We start from the raw sequence: 11,574 nt of genomic DNA, 5'->3' as shown, positions 1-11,574 counted from the left end.
GACTTAATCCGGACATGTTTTAACCAATCGCCTTAGCCATGTTTCGTAATGTAAATAATCCATGCAATTTGTTCATATTGTTTTCAAAAGAGCTAAAAATGTTTAGGGAAAATATATTTCCTTTCGCTAAAGTTATATATTTTGTAATATATATTGATTATTTCCTTTAGCTATAGCGTCGCTATATGGCTGAAATAATGCCGTTGCGACGTTAAATTTTAACTCACTCACTCACTCACTTTAGCTATAGGCGTAGTATAGAGCTTTATCACGCACTGACCTTGCAATGATGTACATCGTATCTTATTCAAGCTGTAAGCCCCCGCGGGTTTGGAGAGTGAGTGATTATTTACCTTACCCGAATAGCTCTATTGCGCACTACCTTTGCAATGTACCATGCGTTAGCGAGAAAAGTTCCAGGGAGGAATTCAGGTCAAGCATATAACGCGCACACACTATTTCTCCCTTCACACTGCTAATGCAACTTATTGTTCAACACGATAAAATACAAGGCTTCTATGCAGTATGACTTTGATCAATAAACAACACATTTAAAACAACGTTTTTGATATGAGAACTTTGTAATTAGTTGTCTTCATAATCACATGTATGGCGCTTGCTGTGCATAGTTGAGCACAGTACTGTTTCAAGTAATTCACTGTATGTAATGTATGATTCATACCGTTCCAAGCGGAAGTTTACGGTTCTGCAAGGTTTATTGCTTTGACAGTTGTTTTAGCTTCCGGCAGAGATTATACATTCGTATATGTTCTTTGTTTCTGGACACATAGGAAATCAACAGGTTGGTCTGTAGTTTGCAATTACTTTCCAAAAAGGTAATAGGGTTGCATGATATATTCACGATGTTTGGGTTGAACCTAGTCACATTCTTCTGAACATACTTGAAATCTAAACCGGAAGTAATCACAAAACAAACCCAGTTAACCAAACGGAACCGTACACAAGAGTAATGAGTGAGTTGGGTTTATCGCCGCTTTGAATAGTATTGCAGTTATATCACGTGTCAGCTTGATGTGACAGGACAACCCGAAGTGATGCAGGTCTTAGACGTTCATCACGTTGGTGAAACCCATGAGCACGGGTATGGTGCTGACAAACCTAGAAACATAAGCGGGACGAACCGGGATTCGAACACCAAGGGACACAACTCTGCATAGCGAACTGCACCTCCTTAGGCGATTTGGCCACCCGTGCCCCCGTACACAACTGTAACAAACTATCATACAACAAAGATTTTTTAGATGAGATATTTATAGCGTAACATTCTATGAAGAAACAGTGGCAATATTACACTATTACAAAAAACAAAAATACAATGAAAACAATAACGTTTTAGAACAAGTGTATTATAATGATATGGAAACAATATGAGAATTGAGCAAAATTATGGTAATGTTGTACATACGAGTAATTTGTTTATAATTGTAGATATGATAACAGATCTTGAAAATTGTTTCTGGATAACTGTTGGTGAAAATTATTAAGAATTGTTCCTTTGAACAGAGGGTGCCAAATTATCATGATTGAGGATTATTTGTTAAAGTGATTCTCTTTCTTGGGTGTATTTTATACAAGACAGTGCATTGTGTTTCTCATCTTCTAAGACATCACGTATTACACAGAGACGTTGTTCCAGTTGGTGTTGGTGTTGCTGTATATCTATAGTTTGTGATTACTTAAACGAAGTTTTAAGAAATATGACCAAGGAGCTTTCTTTTTACAATATGAAAGATAATTCTCAATAATTATAGATGACTTGACCAAACTGTATGTTCTTAACATGCAGTTGGATATATGGGAATCCCTTAACGAATGCTTGAACATATTTTGACACTTGGACTGAAGTTTATTACAGTGGATTCATTACAATTATTTTGCCCAGAAAGATTGATATTTGCTGCCAAGTTTAAGAATGACATTCGATACGTTATCTATATAAGACTTTCAATCATATTTTTACTTATTATTGGTAGTAACAGTGGGTATATACCAAGTTGTGCCTGATCGACCCAGGTACGTGTTTCCATGCCTACTCCTAGTCATGATTTACAAAACTGAAGCTGTAGTCTTTCTGGAAGTATATAAATATTTTTTAACATTGCAATATCTACGGGTGCAGGCTAAAACACCCTACACCCCGAAATTCACAATTATATTACGTTATTGGCTCTATAAGGGTTTTATTGTTGCTAACTTACCGGGATATCATCATGAAAAACTGATGCTTTAGTCTCTGGTAAGCATCTGTGTCTTTCCTCGTGAGTGTCTGAATACAACTTTTGAACTTTTCATTTTTAATAAGATGTGTACATAGATAAGTGTATCCGTCAGCTGTGGTATGGGTTTTCTTTGTGCTGACCATTTAAAGACAGTGTTGCTTTTATTGTGCTTTCCAAAGATAACTACATTAATATCAACCAATTTGTACTTTACACCAGTCTTCCCTTCCCATTGCTAACACTTCATTCCTCTGCATACGACATTATATTGCGGGGAACAATGCACTGCAGCAGTCTCTACTTGTTGAATATACATCCGGCAAGGATCCGGTCACAAGAACGACAACTCTTGATCGCCAGAGGTGTCGCTCTGTTTGCTGGTGATGTGTGTGTCCTTGGAAATCAACACTAAAGTCTTCAGCGACCGTTCACAACATATTGTGCACTTTGAATGATGACAGTACAGGTAAACAGTGTAAGGCTCTAAACATCTAAAGAGAGTGTTTGTAAATGTCACCTTACCACAGAACAAATGGTCTCTGATCTTACTTGTTGGAATACCAGTTGAATCTGGACCTGCACTCTGCAGTATGCGTAAAGGAATGTTCAAATGTTTTCAAATATTACTTGTCAAGTTACTTTTTGTTTCCTACTCTTTACGTAGGCCACCACTCATGCTTAAACATACAGCGCACGAATATGAGTCAATGTCCTGATTATGTGTTTTTCATCAAGACAAGGAAATTACCGATAGGGAAAACCTATTCTATTTATAGCCCTTTCCCCGTAACATTCCCGAGACGAACCGAATGACGCGCGTCTGTAGCGACCAGAACTGGGATAAACACCATAGAGAATTATATTTGTGGCATGCAACTATGTGTTTGATTGACAAACATTCAATAAGAGCAAAATCATCTGTACTTCTTGTGTTTTGTATTTTTACTCCGTTCTGCAAAGTGCGCCAATGGCAATGCTACTGACTCGATGTCCGACATTTGCAGCTAAATATAGCAGTGTATAAAAGTGGTAATGCGGAACTAAAGCGGAATACAATTTCTTCTTTTTATGCATATCGATCATGACAAAATGCAATTCCTATAAAAATGGTCGTGTTGCTTATTATCTGTAATTACTGCCCATTGCCATGTTTAATTTCTAACCATGATATCACTCCCAAATGTATTATTTAATTGTCTATCATATCATAACCTTTGAGAGGTGGTGACATGTTTAATAACAGAGTAAATTTTCTGTTAAATAGCTATCTTGGCCACTTCTGAACACAGTGTTTCCTACAAAATAGCAAAAGCCAAATGAAAATAAAATTATTCTCTAATTTATGTATTTTAAAGTTGTTATGCCACTCATTGGTGGGGATACAAGCGTAATAATTCAAGTTCCTAGGATGTTTGTGTTATGCAATTTTGCAAGAGTTATGAGAGTTGGACATATTTCTTCTCATACACAGTAAAACAGCAGGTAAATGGGATAACGCCTTTAAAATCTACAATTAATGGAATCTTAAGATTTTCTCTTGGCTGCTGATAGCAAAGCACATTTCTAGCTTGTGAGCAGAATCTGAATGCAATGGGTCAATATTTCTAATTTTTAAGTGAGTTGGGTTTAACACCGCTTTATTAACATTATAGCTACTGCTAGCACTTACCTGACACACTAGCCATAAACATGTCACAAGATGATTCCCTAATTACTACTGACTAGTTGTCTGTTCAGATCTCTTACTGCTCAGGAGATTGTTGATACTTGAATTCCAAGGAGGAACTATCTCTATGAAGGGTGTGAGAACCTCAGTGTAAATTTAAGCAAGGTCATAAGCTCATATTGTTAATGTTGTAGCAGAAAAAAATAATTTTACTTTACTGGAATTATTTGAATTATACCTTGCTTCAAACCATCCATTCTGTCATTAGCCTTAGATATGTACAAACCCATGTAATCCTGTGACACATTAAAAGCTGCTTCTTCAGCTCTCATTCTGTTTGATAAGATATTGATATGTTGTCGTATTATGTTCATGTCGCTGTCAGGGCGGCACCAAATAAATTGTGTGAGAATTCACCAATTAAAGGTAGCAATGCTCTCTTGGAGCGAGTTTTAGAACCAACAATTTGACCTTGAAGAATAATGTTTCTGATCAAAGTAACCCCTCCTAACGTCGTCATGTACGCGATAAGTAAAATTCAATATAGCCCTCATATTTTCATCACAGGACATATGATTCGCCTGAAGACTAATTCTTACTAATACTTTGTGCACCATGTCTGAACTCCTGAAGCAAAGACAAAAAGAAACTATTCTGCCTGACATAGATTATCAATATGTACATTTTACCTCAACATTCAAGTAGATCTCTACATTAACTATGGTAATAAGCAGTACTTCTTTGTTCTCGTTTCATTTGCCAGGTACTATACTCAACAACAAAAGTTCCTGTGACACCAATATTTTAGTGTATTTTTCAAACAAGTAAAGTTTGGTTGTCAATATTGTAGTATATGTATGGAATCTAGTCACAAAAGCGCAACTGCTACAGAAAAGCATGCATTTGATGCAAAAGTTGACTTTTATGCAAGCCCCATGCATTTCACTACCCAAGAATGGGTATAAAAACATGTGCGTTAACTGGATTCCATGTGCATTGTTTAGCATCGTGCTGACAACAACTACTCAGAAAAACAACAAAATTACGCAATTATTCCACATTACGAAATGCCACGCTTGTCCGAAAATGAGGCCCTGTGAGCAATTTGGTGTTTATGGCAACATTGGCAACAGACGAAAGCAGTCAGAGACCATCCTCGGAGTGGCAGGCCATGCGTAACCAATAATCGACAAGACAACTTGATTTGAACAATACACCTACGATATCGATTCCAACCAGCAACAGTGACTGCAAGAAGCATCCCTGGCCTTTGACGAATATCTTCACAAACCGTACCTCACCATCTCAGATGTGCAGGGATTGTCGCCGGAAGACCCGCCAGACGTCCCATTTTGACAGGAAACCACCGTCAAGCATGTCTACACTGGTGTAGACAGCGTCTACGCTGGACGGCCATGCAGTGGGGACAAGTTCTATTCACTGACGAGTCTCGTTTTCACCTCAGCCAAAGTGATGGACGGATTCGTGTGTACCTACGTCAAGGTGAATGTTACTTCAATCGTTGTGTTATGGAAGAAGATTGGTTCGGGGGCAGCAGCATTATGGTATGGGGTGGGATTACAGCAAGACAGAGGACCTGTTTGATAGTGGTAGAGGGAAATCTCAATGGACAGCGCTACCGCGACGAGATCACTGGCCCTGTTGTTCTACCGTTTTGTCGTCGTCATGGCCCAGGCATTACCTTTCAACATGACAATGCCTGGTCTCATATTGTTCGACTTGTTCAGGATTCTCTTCAACAAACCAACGTAATTGTCATCCCCTGGCCGGCTCACTCCCCTGATCTCTCACCAATCGAGCACATATGGGATGAGATGGATCGGCGCCTTCGACGTCAACCACGTGTTCCACAGACACAGCAGGAACTTCAAACATGCTCCAGCAGATATGGACAGATATCCCACAGGACTTTGTGTGACGCCTGGTCTCTTCCATGAGACGAAGACGTGTTGCTTGCATTGCAGCCAGAGGTGGACACACACACCATTGATTTGTAAATTGACATTTTGGCATGTTCATGTTTTTTTTTAAATCACGCATTTTCTGAAGTCAATAAATCAATCTTTATTGTATGAAAGGCCATTGGCCCATATACACATACAGATAAACAATATCATTTACAGCTGTACAGCGCATTATATAATTATTGGATAACTAATATGATGCTTGACATGTAATAGAGGTATTGTAATAACAGTGGCAATAACCACAGTGGCAGCAGTAGTAGTATAAAATACAAAAGGAATGGAATGGAAATATGAAGTTTTACATCGCAAAGGCTTTCAGCCATAGCACGACGTTCAATACAAAAGGATCTATCAGTAATATACTCATCATGTCATGACAATTTGACAATTTAAATGTATATGCATTTCTAGTAGAAGCAAACAGACAAAAATGAAATGTAGATACTCCTGATCTAGATGCGAAAGTTTCAAAACAACTAATTATTTCTGGACATATCGGATTTACTAAGTAATTTACTACGCACTCGTAGACTTTGATAGATGTATTGTAATATCTTAGTTAATTTTTTACTAGGGATACCATTAAAAGATAATATTTTGTTCATGGAATAGTGGTTCTTAGTGATATCAGGCATATATTTCAATCTTAGGTTGTCGTAAATTGGACATATAAACAAAAAGTGTAATTCGTTTTCAATATGGTTTTCGCAGAATGGAAAAAAACGCATATCCTTAGGAATAGAGGAGAAGCGACCCCTGTTGCACATCAAATCATTTAACCCTAGCCTGAGTTTAATAAATGTGTCTCTAATTTTTCTCTCTGTTATAGTATGCAGGTAAACCTCTGGTGTTAGACAATATTTATAGGTTTTATAGACGTCGTAGCGTGTACTGTTATCTAGTGTTGACCTCCAGTTTTGAGTAAACATATCAATTGCTACCTGCTTAAAAGAGCTAAGAAAATACATTTTGTCTCCAACGCTTTGATTTAGCCAAACATATCCAAATCCGTGAGAGAAGAGTAAATGCTTAATGTTTGATGCCCAGGTTACGTAACCAACACTATCACGATAGACAAGCATTTCGTAGCATTTTCTTGGGATTCGTTCCCGCGACATCTCTGTTATTTTGAGCCAGTATCTGAGTAAACGTAAATATGAACAAATATATAACGGGTATCTACCACATTCGCCATAGACCATATGACTTGGAGCTGATTCAGAAACATTTAGTATGACAAATTAAACCATTTGAACATTTACAGGAGTCTTTTATCTGTTGCAAACAGAAATTGTTTCAGATTTGGTAAAAAACATAACTTTGCATTAAATCTTATTTAATGTCACAGGAACTTTTGTTGTTCAGTATATATTATTACTTATATGGCCTCGACCAGAAAAAGGGAGAACACCTGTAAAATCTACAGTAAATGGAATCTTTAGATTTTCTTTCAGCTGATGATAGTAAATAACATTTCAAACTTGTGGACAGAATCTGAATGTAATGGGTCAATATTTCTAATTTTAAGAGATTTTATACTGTATTATCATATAATGGGTAGGTTTCTCAGCAGAATAAAGCCAATGGATAAAAACGATATCCGTTGGGGTCATATGCGGATAGAGATGCAAATATCAAAGGTCAAGTTGGGACTACTTTCACTGTTTATAAACAAACATGGCATCGCCCTTGTCATTCGGCGATCAAGTCAGAATTAACCATCGGGAATCTGGAGAAATATCAATCACTATGTATTTAACAAGCCAAGGCTCGCTAAATACAATGTTTATTCCTAATACAGGATATTTACCATCCCAAAACACACTCGCGTGATAATCTCTATTTATCACTCATATCACCTCAACCAAAGGGGGGGGCGGTCGGGTAGCCTAGTGGTTAAAACATTGGCTCGTGACGCCGAAGACCTGGGTTGATTCCCAATATGGGTACAATGAGTGAAGCCCATTTCTGGTGTCCTCCAGCAATATTGCTGGAATATTGTTAAAAGCAGCATAAAACCATAGTAACTTACTCGCTCAACCATAAATGGAATTACACCTTTAAAATCTACAGTTAATGGAATCTTAAGATTTGTTCTCGGCTGATGATAATAAATAACATTTCGCACTTGTGAATAGAATGTGAATGCAATGGGTTAATACTGTTAATTTTACAAGATTTTTGACTATATTAAGACTCATATTGCCTCGACCATAAATGGAATAATGCCATTAAAATCCACAATTAATGGAATCTTAAGATTTCTTCACGACTACTGATAGTAAATTCTTGTGAGCAGAATCTGAATGCAATGGGTCAATATTTCTAATTTTAAGAGATTTTTGACTATTTTATGACTCATATCACCTTGACCAGAAGTGGGATAATGCCTTTAAAATCTACAATTAATGGAATCTTAAGATTTCTTGTTGGCTGCAGAAAGTAAATAACATTTCACACTTGTGAGCAGAATCTGAATGCAATGGGTCAATATTTCTAATTTTAAGAGATTTTTTACTATATTATGACTCGTATCACCTTGACCAGAAGTGGGATAATGCCTTTAAAATCTACAATTAATGGAATCTTAAGATTTCTTGTCGGTTGATGATAGTAAATAATATTTCAAACTTGTGAGCAGAATCTGAATGCAATGGGTCAATATTTCTAATTTTAAGAGATTTTTGACTATTTTATGACTCATATCACCTTGACCAGAAGTGGGATAATGCCTTTAAAATCTACAATTAATGGAATCTTAAGATTTCTTGTTGGCTGCAGAAAATAAATAACGTTTCACATTTGTGAGCAGAATCTGAATGCAATGGGTCATTATTTCTAATTTTAAGAGATTTTTGACTATATTATGACTCATATCACCTTGACCAGAAGTGGGATAATGCCTTTAAAATCTACATTTAAGGGAATCTGAAGATTTCTTGTCGGTTGATGATAGTAAATAATATTTCGCACTTATGAGCAGAATCTTAATGTAATGGGTCAATACTGCTATTTATAAGAGACCTTTTACTATATTATCACTCATGTCCCTTTGACCAGAAATGGGATAGCCCTTTCACATGTACAAATAATGGAATACTTGTAGCTGATTTTTATTAATTATCGATTAGATATTTACCCTTGTATTACTGTAATTAAGCCGTGCAGAAGCGGCATAACACCTTTAAAATTTATTAACTGTTGAATATTTATAATTAATTTTAGCTTTTGAAAGTGATTAGGACCACAAACTTAGCAAATATTGAGGGAGGTCATGAGTGGTACTTTTATAGGGAGTATTATACCAGTAAGTGTGTTACACAAGGAGTGTCAGAATTCAGAAATTCTTGTATTTACCGAGTGAGGGTGAAGGTAATACATGGATTCTTTCTTACATGAGTTTTGTAAAACAGAATATGTACTGTGTTTATCCACGTTTATCCACGTAATGCCAATCGCCAAGCACGGGTACTATCTTATTCCGTGTATTTTATCTTCCGCTGTCAGGGGTGCGATTGGTTAGCCTATTGGTCAAAGCGTTCGCTCGTCACGTCGAAGGCCCGGGTTCGATTCCCATCATGTGTTCAATGAGTAAACCCTATTTCTGGTGTCCCGTGCCATGATACTCCAGGAATGCTGCTAAAAGCAGTGTAAATACATATTCACCCACTTACTCACTCCTTCTGCAGACGTCTATCCACTAGACCACTCAGGCAGTTGATTTCGTGTAGAAGGGGTCCCCAGCAACACATGCTTAATTTTAATTGTCTTACTAGGTGACTTCATGGATCGGAGGTTCAACGTCCTCCGACGTGCTGGATGTTTGCTTATAATAACAATCACTATTTTGCTCTCTGCCCATGTGGACCAACATTTTACTGCAAGAACCAGTAACAGCAAAGCTGACCATGCAGGTAATATTCCCTTGATCGGATGGGGAGTCCGGCTTAGAATCGTATAATGAGAGGCGACTAACGAGCCTCGGGTTGTCAGGTTCGTTATTTGGTTGATTGCGAGACATCGTACATGTCGGCGTGGGACGTTGTTCATACTTAAACCAATCGTTTATTTACATGTATTTATATTGGGGTACATGACACACAATTAACGAAGTCACTATACAAGCATGCCCACCCGGTTCATGGATTGTGGTGCCCGTGAAGACCCGGGGTAGAATAGGTCTTTTCAGCAATCCATGCTTGCCCTAAAAGGCGACTATGCTTCTCGTAAAAGGCAACTAACGGGATCGGGTGGTCTGTCTCACTGACTTGGTTGATGCATGTCATCGTATCCCAAATGCATGGATCGATGCTCATGATGTCTATCACTGGATTGTCCGTGTTTTCTGGTCCAGACTCGATTATTTACAGACCGCCGTCATATAGCTGGAATATTGCTCAGTGCGGCGTTAAACAACCAACCAACCAACCATCGATTATCGCCTAACATGACAAGCGAAGCAGTGGGTATATTTTAAGCAATGCCCAACATAGACATACACAATGCACTGTCCATGGATCATCGTGATTTTAGGCTAGATATATAAATGTATTATTTCGACTTGCTTCAATATATCTTTCCTTTATTTCAAATTGAAGCTGCCTGGTTCCTAAAACACTATGGAGTAACTATATACTCCTTTCTGTTAGGTCTGGTTTACCGGTGCATGCATGCATGCATGATCAGTCATATCCGTCTTACCGCTTATATCTGTTAGTTATACATTTATATTTATACATTTATTATAAATTTGCACACCAAACTTCTGAGCTTGCATTACCTGCATCATGTATATGTGATAGGGTTAAGTTAAGGAGGTATTTGAGGTTACCACTAACTTGTATATGTGGGTAGAATGCCATTCTGAAACAATCGTCAATATCCAGCTTGGATACTTCTTAGCATGTTTCAAAGCTTACATTGGTCTGCATCTACAGCATTCTGAAGTATGTAAAATATAATACATCCGATACAAACCCTCTATCGTTATCTATCGTTCTGAGTGATGTATAGTTTATATCCGATATACATACTCCCCCGCGTCTTTCATTTATAATGATGTATATAACATGTCTGATATACAACACCCCGCGTTTCATTCTGAGTAATGTATATTTTATGTCCGATGTACCTGTGTACTTCCCCGAAACTTTGTAAAGAAGAATTATAAAACACTTTCATCTTGTGTAATTTTCGCCTCAATCTTCTGGCAAACCATATACAATTAACCCATCGAACTAATTAAAAGAAGTGGAAAGAGCTTGTCTAAATACAGAGGCAAGTGAAATAATTGTTTTGAAATTATATAAATATGATTTCTCACATCTACTCATGTGTGAATTACAAGGATTCCCTTCAGCACAGTTACATTAAATAAATTAATGAGGATACATGTTTTGCATTTCTATTCAGATCGTGGTATTGGAGGAGACTGCACGTTAAATTGGCCCACAAACAACAGAATACGGAAAATTGTTTACAGTTACAAACAAAACAAAATCTAAATGGAATGCATAATGTGTCGGGGCTCTTTTATTTAACGGCCACAATCCGAAATATTTCAGAAACCCCTCGAGTTACCGCTTTTACTTTTGTAATATGGCCGATTCCATTACATTCTATACACTATTGTGACCACAATGTGATGTAGAAACACATCCTTGATTTCAATTATTGATCT

The 11,574-nt window shown here is 37.3% G+C and overlaps 1 protein-coding gene across 2 annotated transcripts in view; it reads left to right on the top strand.

Annotated features, from left to right (window-relative positions):
• Positions 1-2,578: 2,578 nt before the first annotated feature.
• LOC124149514 overlaps positions 2,579-11,574 on the top strand; it is a 29,733-nt gene continuing 20,737 nt past the window's right edge. Inside the window, exon 1 of one of the 2 annotated variants that reach the window (XM_046521142.2) lies at positions 2,579-2,706. The gene's annotated coding sequence lies outside the window, so the exon portion shown is untranslated. Of the gene's footprint in view, positions 2,716-11,574 lie in introns of both variants that reach the window. The other variant, XM_048382144.1, reaches the window with a different exon arrangement.

Source organism: Haliotis rufescens, unplaced genomic scaffold, assembly GCF_023055435.1.
Source record: "Haliotis rufescens isolate VD_foot unplaced genomic scaffold, xgHalRufe1.0.p SCAF_4, whole genome shotgun sequence".
NCBI lineage: Eukaryota > Metazoa > Mollusca > Gastropoda > Lepetellida > Haliotidae > Haliotis > Haliotis rufescens.
The sequence above is the reverse complement of the archived record's forward strand: the minus strand, read 5'-3'. Positions and strand labels throughout refer to the sequence as shown.